This window comes from Homalodisca vitripennis, chromosome 2 (assembly GCF_021130785.1).
Source record: "Homalodisca vitripennis isolate AUS2020 chromosome 2, UT_GWSS_2.1, whole genome shotgun sequence".
NCBI lineage: Eukaryota > Metazoa > Arthropoda > Insecta > Hemiptera > Cicadellidae > Homalodisca > Homalodisca vitripennis.
In genome coordinates, this window is record NC_060208.1 from 23,507,191 (window position 1) to 23,523,283 (window position 16,093).

The following is a 16,093-nucleotide window of genomic DNA, read 5'->3' on the forward strand; positions in this document are numbered from 1 at the left end:
GTAACTAACACGACTTTCTTTTATATATATAGATATATTTTAGGTTAGTTTTAATTGAAATACTCTAAACTATTAACTTAATATCTTAAATTGTACAATTTTCATTTTTTCAGATATCAGTGAACGTGAATTCAAGAGTTAATGTTTTTTGAGAACAAAACTGTATAGTATCTGGTTTATTTTCTACTTATTAAAAATCTTTAACTGAGCAGGACGTCATTTTCTGTTCAGGTACTTTGAAAAAACTAAAACGCTATTGACACTAATAATTTATTTCCGTTTACACGTGTGTAAATAAATAAATATCTTTAAAACATGGAACATATCCCAAATTTAAGATAACAGATTTACAGTTTGAAATATTCAAATGTACGCATATTTAAAAAGATTTTTCTCAAGGTTAATCTCTATAAAGTATCTTAACATTTACATCTCTTATATCTCCGTTATTACGAGAAATATTATAACAGTGCCAAGAGTAAAAGAGTATTAAAATTATTTTTCCTATATGAAATAATAGTAAAGTATATGATGTTCCGTTAGAAAAATAACAACACACATATTTGAACAACATATTGTTAAATTGCTATATATTAAAAAGTTTGAAATGCATTATTTCTAAACGCAATGGCGGATATTAATGTTGTATGGGTGTTAAATGGACATATACATTTATTTATTTATTCCAACGGTACAACACCAATTTTAAAAATTAGAAAGAAGATGGCGAAAACTTGATACTACCAGGCATGCAAATCATTTACCATGCAAATAGACAGTAAATATAATAATAATAACGATATCTAGGCTATAATATCATTATCAACAGAAAAAAAATCATAACAAGTAGTAGGGATCTTTGATCAAATTAATTTGTAGGACTAACAATCAACACAGAATAAGAGTAACAACGGAACAGTAATAAAGATTTGAAAAAATCAATAATAAAATAAATATACAACAAAAAACCTAAAGCTAGCAAAACAACAACAAGATATTTTAAAGGATAAGAACTAAACTATATAACAAAGACTTTATAGCAGTCAGGCCTGTATACATTGCCCTTTCTACCATACATAGGTACGTTAAATGAAGGGTTCTCCATTTAAGGTTTCCTGTTAGAGTTATAGTTCCAAGATCACAATGGCGGCCCCATTGTATAGATCTTTACTTTTACTTTACCATCCATAAATCAACCGTAAGCTTCCACATCGGGCAGTGTCTCAATATATTGTGAACTGGGCGCAGTGCGGCCATTTGTGCCTCTGGTTTCTTATTATACCGCATAAACTTTGATATATCACCCCCTGAATGTTTCCAGCTCTCATACATAATGCTACCTGGCTATTGGTGGGAATAAAACATATAGTACTTAAGACGTAACATACTGGAAGCCGCTATTTATATAAATATTAAAATAATAAGTCTTATATTAACAGTACAGCTAATTATCATATAAAATTTTATTTCGAAGTGCTAGTAGGCAAATTTTCTTTTCCATGATTTCCAGATCAATAACCCACTTTATGATCTGAAAAAAAGGAGTACACAAAATTCTTTAAAAATTATATTTTTATAGCAAAAAATATTGCTTATTAATGAAATATGAGTTCCTAAATATTTATTGGCATTATGCAATAAATATATCACAGCTTTCTTCAATCATTGATGAGACACTTATTTCTTATTTTGGTGCTCTAGTTTTGGTATTGCTGACTTCATCATTCATACAATCTATTTGCATACGTCATAAACATAACTCATCCCTAACAATACCTTAACGAGTACAATATAATAATTCTGTAATAATTATTAACAAAAATAACCTGCGTATCTACTGTTTCGTAAATTCACATCCTATTCTTATACACAATACATAAATATGCCATTACACTCTGCAATGAAAATCAATTGCTGAAAATTACTTCACGTTTTCTTAGTGTTTGAAGGAGAAAATCAGAAGTGTCATACTGTCCATGTAACAAAATCATTTCCGAATTGAGTTTTAAATGTAATATATAGTCTTATATTATAATTATAAAATTTAGATATGTCAGAAATATTTGCTTCTTCGTATAAGCCAGGTTTATGCAGCGGTATTTATGTTTATGAAGGAGTTAGGTAGAAAATTGAGAGGCTTTACGGAAGCAATATATTACTCAATACTCCCAATGGTACTAAAGACTCAATTTAGTAGGCTAAAATAAACACCCTTACTGGCAGCTTTAATACTAAAACCAGTTTGCCTTTAAACATTACATTTTTTTCTCATTCTTGCAGTGTGTTTTCTTTTTGAGAAACTTGGATTTTTTATAAATTTGAACGAGTAATTCGAATCCGAACGAGCAGATCATAAATCCGATCTAGGATCAAAGGAAACGCATCTAACCTATATAGTAAAGGCAGTTTCATTCGGACCATCTCTTAAGTTCCAGATTGTTAATTTAACAGTGCAAGTAGACTCTCAAGGAGGTGTTTGTTAAATATTTTTACCGCTGTAATGATTAAGGGCATTCCGAGCTTAGGCATTAGGAAAAGACTGTGAGAAGTGATTACCATCTTCCTTACGATTGAAGTCAGTGTTTTTGGAGATCTCCTTCTCTCTCTTATTTATTGATAATCTGTACTGTTCGTAATTTGTCATACATTATACTTTGTTTGGGGAAAATTCTTTTAGAATTCATGTACATAATAGCCCAAGCTATAATACTGTATTTAGAGGCTCAATATTTGTTCCTAAGTAGCTTACTATCTTGCTGAGAAGTCCACGTGTAGTGTGCTGACTGTTAATGTTAAAATAATAGCAAAATATTACTTATAATTTTTTTTAATAATCAGTTACGTATTTTAATACTCAATCAGCCACGGAAAGCGTGCACGTAAAGGTATTTTAAAAAGTTTTTAAATTTAGTGCTTCGATACATACTATTTTGGTAATTTAAGATATATAAGTAGACAAAAATAACATTGTTAACCCTACACATAGCGCGTAGCTTTGGTGGGAAGGATTGATTCAATGTGAATGTTGAATTTAGCTACAGTGCCTTTAGTGCAGCGTCTGGAATATGATGCTGTCACAGACATGGAGCTAGAGGAAACTCAACATTAACATTGTATTAACCCTTCCCTCCATGTGTAGAAAATTCTGATGCTGCACGGTGCTTAAAATCCGTGTCTAAAACATCGAAGTGCACTTAGTTGTGCATCTGATAAGAGAATTAGGTTACGTCTCCCCCTAAACTCTAGATTACACTATATTATTTGTCTAAGTGTCTCTGATGTCAAAACACATAAAGGGTTCATTTTTAGCCTTTCGTAAAATATTTTTGTATTTATTCAGGCGAACACGATTCCAAATTCCAAGAATTACATATGTAACAGCGTCCGGTAGCAAACTTTGAACTAAGAGAAGATGAATTAGAGCTAAATCAACCGTGATAAAAAAGGAGCAAAATGAGTAGAAACAAATATATATTTTACAATTATATATTGTATATTTGCACAATTCCAATAATAATCATGCGATTATTAGTATGTTTGTAAATTATTTAAAGGTATTAATGAGGAAGAGGAACAGAAAAGAACATTTTTATTACATTACATTAAGGTGATTTAAAGCTTTTGCAAATTATAAATACTCCCTGATCCTCACTGTGATAAACCAAACGATAGAATTAAATAATAATGAACTCACATATGTTTTCGCAAGAGAGATACATACAGAATCCTACGCACGTTCCAATTTATGAGGCCGAACTGCATGATTGCCACGTGAACTTTTACCTATTTTATAAAGTTACAATAAAAAAAAAAAACAAGATATAACCTTCATACTCTATGGATACAAGGAGCATTTACTTATTTATAAGTTAAGGTAATATTAACTGGTAAAAATATTTGGATAAGTGAAAATGACAGTGATCTAACTACTCTCAGGCAAAGGGACTGAGATGGACGACCTGATACAGATTTCATAGGCTTAGTAATACTTGATGAACGTTTACCTCCGTTTTTCCAGTAAAAGATCGAGAATGCCCTGTCTGATCTGTGTAGTGCGAGTATCAGAGCAATCTTGATGTAGATCAGTTAGAGATACCAATTGACAAAAGCAGCCTCTTGAAGTAAAATATTTCCTGCGTAAATTTAAGTCTTTCTTAAACAAAATCATACATTAATACAGGAAATATTACGAGAGTGATTCTACGAATAAAAATGAACATAAAAAAGTAAAGTAAAGAGTGTAGACCAACGGCTTAATGATGACTTTCCAACTACCAGCACTTGGCCGGGCAGGCGGGCTGCTTGCAAGGACAGAATCGCTTAGCGGTCATCCATCCAAGCAGCAACCACGTTCAACAATGCTTAATTTGGTTATCTGTAACTAGTAACGATGACCACTGTAACTAGTACACTACGCTGGGCAGAACGCGACAGATTGTTTAAAGTATATTTTTGACTATGGAGAATTTGCAATTTGTGAAGGTGATATGATTTTTTTTATACTTGGCTTTATTGCATGAACTATATTAAAGCGTCAAAAAACGTTGTTTTGAAATCTGATCTATTCCTCAGTACGATAACTAACCTAACACATAAATAAAACGTTATTGAACTGAACGGAACAGAACCCAGAAGTCATAAATCACAATAAACATTATATCATCGTAGTTATTATGCACACACGGCCGGTCATAACTTACACCTACGTTTCCTGGCTCTTGCAGCGTCAAAACATTGTTTACATAATTAATTTATTAAAATATTTCAGTTTCACAGTAAAGTATAGACCACAATTGTTGTGAAACATGTTGTTCTTACGTCAATTATTATGTGTAAGTTTTACAAATTTATATAGACTTCTCAGAGTCAGAGAGAGTTTGACAGCAACAATGTCGCTTGATGAAATAAGATATTTTTTAAATTTTTTTAATTTTTTTGAATGTTATTTTTTTAGTACAGACATATGTACACATGTGTAATGTTTTCCGTTGCAAAATATAATTTTTAGTTTAGCAATTTTTAAACATGTTTAATTAAAACTCGGTTAAACATTGGTTGTTGTAACAATTAATGTTGTGTGTAGCTCCATAAACACTACACTAATTATTATAAACTACAAAGGTCACAATTTTTCCGTTCGCCAGCACCAATTACACATAACCATAGGCCAATAACAAATGGCGACCGTTAAGGCAGAAACAATATTGTAAAGCATCGGAGGCGGCCCTTTTTACTATAGGTTATTCTAGATAAACTAAGCATACTGTGACCATATATTCATTTATTTTTCTAATATTAAATGTAATTTATTAAGCTAAGTTTACTCTAATCCTATAAATTGCTTAGTTTATACTACTCATCACTCATGATATATGTTGATATTTGTTTTTGTATTTATACTGCTAGTTAAAAATGAAAACCAGCTTAAGTTTTTATAGTTTAATAGAATAAAGACCGACATAAGGCAGTATTATTTCTTTCATATTCAAAGAAGAATAATAAGTGGTATGCACCCTCAGAAACTTAAAAGACATATTGTCTACAATAATAATGGGATTCCCCATTTTCAAACAAACTTTTCCAAAAAAGGCAACCAAAATTAAATTACTTCGTCATATTATTTAGATAAATAACGACGACATTATTTATAGGATTTTCCAATATATGTGTAAATATAAGAGTGACAAGTATGAGTGTTCAATCCCGCCATATTTCTCAAGACTTTTCATGAATTATAATAGACGCATGCCATAATTTCCTACTAGACTTGTTTACAGTCCGGGCCCTATACTGGTGGGGGAGAAAACAATGTCACTGTTCTGACGTATTGTCCTGTTTTCAGCAGCAGGAGCCATGAATATTCTTTACTGAACTGTGTACAACCTGTTATAACATGTTGTACACTTACCTCAGTTTCAAGTTTCAGAACATCCAAGTTATTTTACATAGATGTTTTTATATACGATCTACATGTATGTCTAGATCTACGTGTACCAAGATCTACACGTTTGGAAGCAATCAGAATAAAGAGGACGGAACGTGTTTTGTACACAACTCTCTAGACGCTTTACAATAAAATTGTATTTATGTGAACTCAAATTGGCGCACATTTCTACTGGATAATAATAATGTATATGCACCTTCAGGCCGTAGAAAATGGATTCCTTGGTCTAAATCATTATCCAGACAAAAATCCTGGATATGCTAGTGATCCTTGGATTTTAATACCTTTAAAATCTAGTCATGCCGTGGGAAATCCTGGATTTTATTTCCTTACACGTATATACTAATTGTAGATCATAGAATATTACCTCTATTGTATTAATACATCTCTATAATTTAACCCATTTACTCGTGTACTTATTGTGAGATCCTAATATCTTACCCCACTTTAGAACTATTGTGCATCCTATTTAAAAATGTTATTATTTTGAGGGACTTCTATATTTTCTTACAAACATATAACTGTACAGAACAATAACAGTACTTACATGAAATTTTAGGATACATACAGCTGCTTTCATACAAACCTGCAACAAGTAATATACAATGTTAGAAATTAACACAAATGTTTATGCGAATTGGAATTTACTGTGCTTTTTATACATAATGATGAAAATCAAATTATTAATAAATAATATCTTAATTTATAAAAAATCTTTATTTCGATTAAGTTTAATTTGCTTTGATTTATTAACTCTAGCGGAGGTGACTTTGGATAGATAACTAACGTTGGATAAATCAGACATATCATATCATTGGTGGTCTTGCAGAAAATAAATTATTCAAGTAATCAGAAATCCACAAATATTGTTAATACATTTAAAGAAATAACATATTTGCCTACCCCTTTTCATGGATACACATAAAGTAATCAAATTTAGGGGAAAAATTTAAATTAAATTGTACTTCTAATAGACGCTTCAGGTACATAGTCGACTGCACTGGAAATAGAGGTTTAAATTAATCACGATGTAATGTTTATGACGACCGTTGTGGTATATGACGTGTTAAATACGAGTACAATATATTTCCACCATTCGCCAAGTAACAATATAAATGTGTGGTGGTGGTGACATTAACGTGGTTATATATAACACTTTATAAGGCATAATACGAAATCAGAGACACAAATCAGAGCCGCACTACGATCCATGTACACTGTGCACATTCAGACACAGACCAATTTGTTTCAGGGACATCACGCTTCCCCATATAGCAACAATATTAACTAATTTAAAAATGAACATAAAAATGTAGGGGAAGATTTTTGAAAACATGCATGGTTATAAAATACACGTACAGTGCAGTAGTTTATAACAAGTTATTAAACAAAATTACGTTTGTACAGTTAAAAAAATGATTCGAACACAATATTTTTTACAACTGCATTGTTTAATTTGTTTTAAATACAGTTTTAAATCTCTGTTCTTCATATTCATCCTTAATCTATAAACATAGATGCAAAATTTAATCTCTGTAGTTATTACAATACATCCATATCCCTTTACCTTTTTACTACCAGAAGTTGTAATTGTGATCTTAAGACTGAGATTAATATCTCATTATCGTTTTAATAAATATAACAGCGCCCAAAAATCTTTTAAAATGTTGCTTAGTGAATTTTTCTCTGAATGATTATGTCACATTCGTCCTCACAATATTAAAATAACCACCATAACAATATTAAATAAAGTCTAAAAGCATATCTATTCTTTGGGATTAGAATTGGAATTGTATTCAATATTTTTTTAGAAGCAATCTAGAATGCCACTAAGTTTCAGTAAAATCACTCAATATTGAATAGACGTCCACCAGTTTGCCAGAAAGAGACTGCCATGATGACGCATAATTGATGAATCAACTGGATTGGGGTCGGTTGCCACAAATCTCATCTAATCCCCGTATTTTATAGTATTTCCAAGTATTTTAATGTAAAAAAACAATAAGGTTCAATTGATAATGTTACATAAACGTTCTTTCTAAGTGATTAGGGCTCCTCTATTTTTAACCGTGGTTTTCGATTGTACGAAAGCCAGTTTTGGATTTTTGTTGAAGTTGAAGACTGTTTGAGGACAATCCTAATTACATTAATAAATATGTTTTGCTATTCGGTTCAGTTTAAAAATGAATCTTATGCCTAGTAAAAATTTTAAACTAGATATCAGATAATTGTGCAACAAGGCCCATAACACCTTTAGGCGGTAACATGTCTGGATGGGAAATGTCAAGGCTAATAGAAGCAATGGATGGTAAATTTCACATGTGGTAACGTCCCTCGATGGTAAATGTCCTGGATGGTTCCACTTCTGGGTAGTAACTCTCTTCAACATAAACGTACTTAAGTGGTAACTTTCCAGGCAGGAATATAAAGAGTTACAGCCCCCGCAGTGTGGGAGTTCCTAGAAGTCAATATGAATAACTTTATAATTAAATACAACGTGATTACAGCTTGCATCTACAAAAAATTAAACAGTTTGCTAAATATTTGTAGGCTAAATAACGCAAACTATGTTTACGTAAAACGTGTTATAATACAAGAGATTCTTATTATCCTAAAAACGTTGAGGGAGATATAAAGAAAACAGTTCAATAAATAGAAAATACTGCTAAAACAAAGCGTATTGAATTATAGATAGTAATTCAATACTATCTATAATCAACACCGTTTGAATTTATAGAAACACTAAAGTTTTACTGTAATTTATCGGTGGTTCAAGATGTTATAGGGTTACGTGTTTTCCTACAAGTTTTCAATATCTTGGAGTCACGCAACTGTACACGCTGATATTGTAGGTTTCCCCGTTGCAGTGTTATCTTCTCATAAAGTTTTCCCAGTACTGCTATACACAACAACAGATGTTTATGAAAACGCAAGTGCTTGTAGTGATGGAGTTTTGTAGCTGAATAGGAAACGTAAATATATTGTATTTATTTATGAATTTATATCAGCAGGGTGGCTTTTTATAAATGCGTTGAATCATCCCTCTTTACCATTATACTGTACTAATCATTAAAGTTTTATCAGTAAGTTTGTTAAAACTTTGTTTTACTTTTAAAGTGTTTATATATTTGCACAATGAAGAATTGCATGATATTCTCATCTTCACCAAAAAAGAGTATTATTTTACTCTATCTATATAAAATTATTAGCACAATATTACTGAAATTGTACTCCTCAATGAAAAACGCATGTTGAAATATAGTTTACCTTTGAGTTTTGTCCACTAATTTTGTCTTAATATTGAAAAGTATTAGAATAAAATATGACATGTAGTAATACCTCAAATTTGTTATATAAATGTGACCTCGCTTTTATATAAGATTTGCAGTAGATTTATCTAACATAAGACGCAATTAAAATATTCGTACGCGTATCCTGAATATTCATAAAGGTCACAGAATATATTTCCTGAATCTATTCTTATAAAAATATAAATTCAATCTTATAATTTTATTTTCCTCAGAAAAGTTTGATCATAAAATAATCCCGTTTTTGCTATCATGTAAAAATTTACTTTCAAAATAGGCTCTTTTGATAGTTGTGCAGAAATCTGCATAAACTAAAATTTAAACATCTATTATTTAATATTCATTTATACATGCCGATTCCTCAACTAGTTTTAATAGAGAATTCACAAAAACGTTTAAAGGTACACTGCCTACCAACTAATATCTTGATAGTAACATAACTAATATTGGACATACAGTATTTACAGAACATATCCAAGGCTGCATAGAGAGTGAAGGTGTACTGGACACATGCAAACTACAAGAGCTATGTACCCTGAACCGTATTATAATACCTAACTGTGACCTAAAATAATATAGATCAAACAATATACTAATTATGTACCTGCAGAGCCGACATGAGTAATTCCAAACCATAACCTTAAAAACAGCCGCAACACAAAAATAATATGTAATATTAATTTTATATAAATTAAGTGATTCCGTTAAACATACACAATGAATCACACGTCGTATATATGGTATTGCATTCCATTACGTGTTAGATTCTTTAGGACATATGTACAATTTCAGCACCCATAGCCAGCCATATTACATAAATGTATGTAAAATAGCTAAATTATAAGAATATATTTATTTTTAAAAATGAACTGAAAGGATTCTATGCTAACACAAGATTTTCTGGTTTACCGCCAAATTGGAAATTACAGTTATTTTCCGATGATTGAACTTAATATTTTTTTTAATAATTGACAATTTCAAAGTTACCTATTGAACTCACAACAGAAATGTTGTCACCCAAATCCATTCATTATTCTTCTCGCCTCCCACAATCCCTTCATCTTTTATCCCAATTTCACCAGAGCATCGTACTCTTAAGTATCCACAACTTGAAAAAGCAGTAATTAAAGAACACAAATTTGAGTTTTACAAAGAACCTCACGAATAATAATAACACTCTTTGTGTTGACGCGAGCGTTGATTCCCATAAAATTAAGGTCTAGACTGTCAGAGACATCTTGTGAAGTCTGAAGTAGGAAGGGGAGGAAGCTCCCTGCATCTCTTTACAAGGGTCATTCTCCATATTAATTGCTCGTGACAATAAAGAGAAAAAGGACGCCTTCCAGTTACTGGCTGTAAAGTATCATTTCATAATTATTAATGACCATCTGTCAGTTTTTAATGGCTCTCATTTTACTACACTGTTTACTTAAAACTGGTTTTATATATACCACTTTTGGTTCCTACTGTTAAATATAAATATAAAGTGACTGAAGATAAAGGAAGTGCTGTTAAAGAGTTCACATTTGTGACAAAATGACAATGACTGTCAATTATAGACTAGGACTATCAGACTGTCAACTATGGACAGAAAATGTGTTCTGTTCAGTTTAACGTATGTTATTCTCCGTATTGAGTCTAGTAATAGCTGTTAAAGAGTTGACATTTGTGACAAACTGACAGTGACTGTCAATTGAATACAAGGACTATCAGACTGTCAACTATGGACAGACAATGTGTTCTGTTCAGTTTAACGTATGTTATTCTCCGTATTGTGTCTAGTAATAGCAAAGTTGAATCTGGCATTATAAACTTCTTTACAGTCGATTCTCTTACTTCAAATATTGAAAACTTATCGTTCAATATTGCCGAACCTTCATGCCTTTGAATCTTTGAAGAATTCACCAAATTAACTTAAATATCCATGTTTGTCATAATTTGTGAGAATAAAAGTAGAATTTATTTAGGCCTCTAACATAATGTAATATAATGATCTTTTAAAATGTATAGGATGTGTAAGGGCGAATAGAATAAAAGTAGTAATTTCCAACGGAATTGTAAAGATTTCAAAGAAAAGTAAAACTACAGTGGGTTAATTTCCCCCTAGACTCGTTAACAGTCAGAGACCTAAAGAGGAGTGAGGGGGAGGAAATAGTGTCACTCATTTTTCAGACGCACTGACCTGTTTCCACCAGCAGACGTTTTGAAGATTTTGCACGAAGCAATTTAAATACTGAAACAATACTTAATTAATAATAAAAACAAATAACTTACTAGAATATTATAATAATTGGAATACGATCTTATTTTATGATAGCTTCATGCCCCATGATATAAATTTTACAATCTATAGATCTAGGCCGGATATAGTAATATCGAGTACACTCTACAATGTGAATTTGTGGATATTAACTAAAATTGGCACAAAAACCTTCTTAACCTAGTTTATCGTGTGAAGTGGGTTAACCATTGTCTAAACAAATATGAATGTCAGAAGGATCTTTGGTTTTCACCCATTGATGTTCATACATGTTCATACATGTTAAGGAATAAACGTTAACCCAGTACTTTCTGTTATTCTACTGCACCCTCAATACAGATACTATAGAATGTAAAAGAACTCCAAAGGACTGGAAACTACCAGAGGTGGGAGCTACCAGCCCAGCAGTTTTGGAAAATCTTTAAAACCGAACTCTTTTTATATCCTGCAATCTTGTTTAACAATTCTTGCTTAATACAAGGGATTTACTCATAACATAATACATATTAAGATCTTAGCTTTCGTTGTTTGTCTTTTTCAGTTAGTTTAATAATTATATATTTGTAAACATTTATAGCATATTTTTCAGAAAATTTATACTAAGACGTAAGAAAATGCATAAGAAATTTACGCATATTAAGTTTTTTTTGTTTTTTTTTTTTTTAGAAAAGAATTAATTTATATTGATACATAAGTCATTTAGCATTTAACATGACGATTATATATATATATATATATATATATATATATATATATATCTGGTGTTGGTGGTGGTGGTAAGGGAAGGGTGTTGTAAAGAGGAATACGAAGGATAAGTATAGCAACCCTATCGTATACTATCACTCCCCCTGAACCATACTAAAGTTCATGTCGTATTGACTGACTACAGCTTGGCTGTAATGGATAGCCTAGATGTTTCAAGTTGTTGCAGTGTTACGTGTTTCCCTACGAGTTTTCAATATCTCCGAGTCACGCACCTTTACACGCTGATACTGCAGGCTACTTTGCTGTCTTGGAATCTTCTTAATTCTGGTGTTACATAAATCATAATACTGTTTGTATAATACGACTTTTTTGGCGTTTTTAGTTTAGTTAAGCCTTTTGATTTACTACAATCTAAACTAAACAAAGTTTTGGGACTTTAAATTTAACACCAATAATATTGTGCCCTATAATATCGAATAATATTGTATCAAATTTGCTCAATATCTACTTTCAAAATATCTCACTGTGTTTAAAAGAGTGTTTCAGAACAACCGTTTTAAATACCTAGAGATCAAAATCCTAACTGCAGAGTTTTGGTCAAAAAACAGAGAAATGAAAAGAACCATTAAATGTGAAAGTTATTCAGTTTTGTACGCCCTTTAGTTTTATGTGGCGGATAATCCCACATGAGATTTAAAAATTTTGGGTAGTGGGCATTATATTATCAAAAAAGTAAATTTTACAAAGGAAGAAATATTTTTTTTCAAATTTCAGCTATGCATTTTAAAATCTTGTGAAAATAATTATCTTAAAAAATTATTTTCATGTTGGTTCGTATTATAGAAGCAGTAAACAAACAAAAGGTATCCAATACACGCTAGACCATTTTAAACCAATAGACAAATATAAATTTCTTCTTCGCATGGATCTTTAAAACGACGTACAAAATGTCGTGTGTTTAGATTTGAAAATATTGAAATTAGAACATGGAAACCTCTGTTTTTTTATACACCCTACATTTTCATAGAGCTGCAATTATTTTAAACCAATTATTTAGTGTCAATTTATTGGGGAATCGATGTAAACTAAATATCTACAGTTAGCAGGTTGACCGCTATACATTTGCAACGGGTGTTCTGAAACACCCTTTATAAAAAGTTTTAGATAATTTAATGATAGATATTAAGACAATTTGATAGAGTATTATTCGATTTTAGGGCACAATATTATAGATGTTAAATATAAATTCCCAAAACTAACTTGTGGCTGAGACGTGGCTGAAATACCATTTCTATAATAGCAGTTACACATTATATCGCATTTTCCGAAAATCTTCATGTATATAATAGAGCCCTCCAATACTATATACCAATATTTTTAAACGCAATTTTTGAAAAGATGTAGAAAACCACTTAGATATTAGAACTTTTTTATATGAAACTTAAAAGCATTTCATATGAAAATTTTTTCAGGCGACAAAAAATTAGAATTTTAATTTTTTATGTTTTATCATAGATTATTCTTTTTTGATATATGGAATAACAATATTTGATTAAGGTAAGTACAAATTCGTCATAAAGGATAGTTTTATGTTAAATTGTTTCAAGTTAAAAATTAAATTAGAAAACGCGGATATTTTTCTAAAATTTTAAAATAGTTTTTGTTTATTTTCCAGATTTACAATTAAGAGACACAAATAAAAACTATAACATGAAAGAAATTCAGTATATTTTTTTGTTGAATTTCCACATACAGTCTTTTCCACGGTTCATTTTAGGTTTTTAATCGCATTGTTACGGGTTTGTTTTAAAAAAGCAAAAAAATTAATTTAGTATTCGTAAAAATAGAGTCTTAAAAAGAAACTTACGAAAAAAAACGGTTCCCTTCATTATTCTTACAGTTTTAGATCTAGACTGTTCACATCTTGTGAAGCCTTAAGAGTTAGGGGAGGGACCTTCCCTACACCTCTTGACAAGAGTCATTCATTACATTACTTGCTCGTCGCATAGGAGTGGCTTATACGGAAATTTTAATAACGAGCTTATGTAAGCTATTTCAATGAGTTGCTTATATTTACATGTTGTGTCAAATAAAAGGGAAATTCAGATGTTCGCAGTTACACAAAACATTAATCTAGACCTTTAACTTCACGGAATAACTACGGTTTCCTCTTCAAAATTGTTCGGAATCTTAGTAGACAGTAACATTAACTGGAAGGAGCATGTAAACCGAGTTCTACATGTTTTGCGCTAAAAGTTCTTGCCTTTTCTGTTATATTCTATATCAATGAATTCAATCTATTCAATCAGAAAATAATTGAACATAAATGCAAAAAAACCCAAATTCCAAAGTAAACCAGTACTATTTCTATTTAAAAGAGCAAAATCTGGGAAACAATAGTGTTGAATAGTGAAGTAACAAACAAAACAAGGTTACAAAAAGGCAGTACTTAACTTCAACATTAGTTCAGGCGATTCAGCAGATTGGGCATGTTCAAACACACAACACGAAGTGCGATGAAGCTCTGTTTATTTTTATCTTACAGCTCTACGTCGTATTTGATTGTTCAATGTTCATTCATGGGTACATATGGAAACATTGTTGTAACGAAATAGTGCACTATTCTTGGAAACATTTTTTTTTTAAGAATTCCAGATGTATATTTTTCCGATATAAATAGAAATGAGAGTACCGCTATGACTATTACAGATGTATCAACACGTCCCAGTTTCTTACATTAATGAGGCAAAGTGGCAACTTGAGTTTTTCTTTAACGCTTTCCCTTCCAAGTGACACAGTGACTATTGTTAGGACATACCGCATACCTTAATGACCTTTGGAAGTGGACATGTTTTATGTCAACTCTATTCTAGTTGCGTAATGTAATGTTATAATTTGGGCTACTAAGCGACACAGTGTGTCTAATGTTAAGGCATGCTTCATTCCTTAATGACCTTTGGAAGTGAATGTATCATATGTCAACTCTATTCTAGTTTCGTAATGTAATGTTATAATTTGGGCTACCAAGCGACACAGTTTCTAATGTTAAGGCATGCTTCATTCCTTAATGACCTTTGGAAGTGGACGTGCCATTTGTGTCAACTCTATTCTAGTTTCGTAATGTAATGTTATAATTTGGGCTACCAAGCGACACAGTGTATAATGTTAGGACGTTCCGCATTCCTTAATGACGTTTGGAAGTGGACGTGATTTGTGTCAACTCTATTCTAGTTTCCTAATGTAATGTTATAATTTGGGCTACTAAGCAACAAAGTGTCTAGTGTTAGAACGTACCGCATACCTTAAAGAACTGTGGAAGTGGAAGTGTCATATGTCAACATTATTGTAATTACATTATTGGATGTTAAAATTGGATCTATCAAGCAAGAAAGTGTCTAGTGTTAGGACATGCTACATACCTTAAAGACCTTTGGAAATATATGTCATATATGCATATTATTCTATTCATATCATTGAATGTTAAAATTTGGACTATCAAGCTAGATACTCATAGAGAAATATTCACTGTAATAAAGATATTGTGTTTATATAAAAATAAGCTCATGTGACGGAGTATGAAGGAATTGATGGAATGTAACTAATGTCCTGCACACCACCACGTTGAAATGCGTTTATTTAATTATTTTCTCATTGCCAATATGGATACACATAGGATTAATGTAAAACTGTTACTAATGCTCAGTAAAATTCTATGAAGTGACAAGCATAATCATGTGATTATATTTTCTTTATATGGAAATAGAGCTTCGTGCAACATTTCCGTAGTTTAATTCGTTCTTGATATATTTTTTGGACAGCGAAACAGACAGACAGAATTACATATTTCCGGCTTTCGAGTAATAGGCTTCGCTAAAG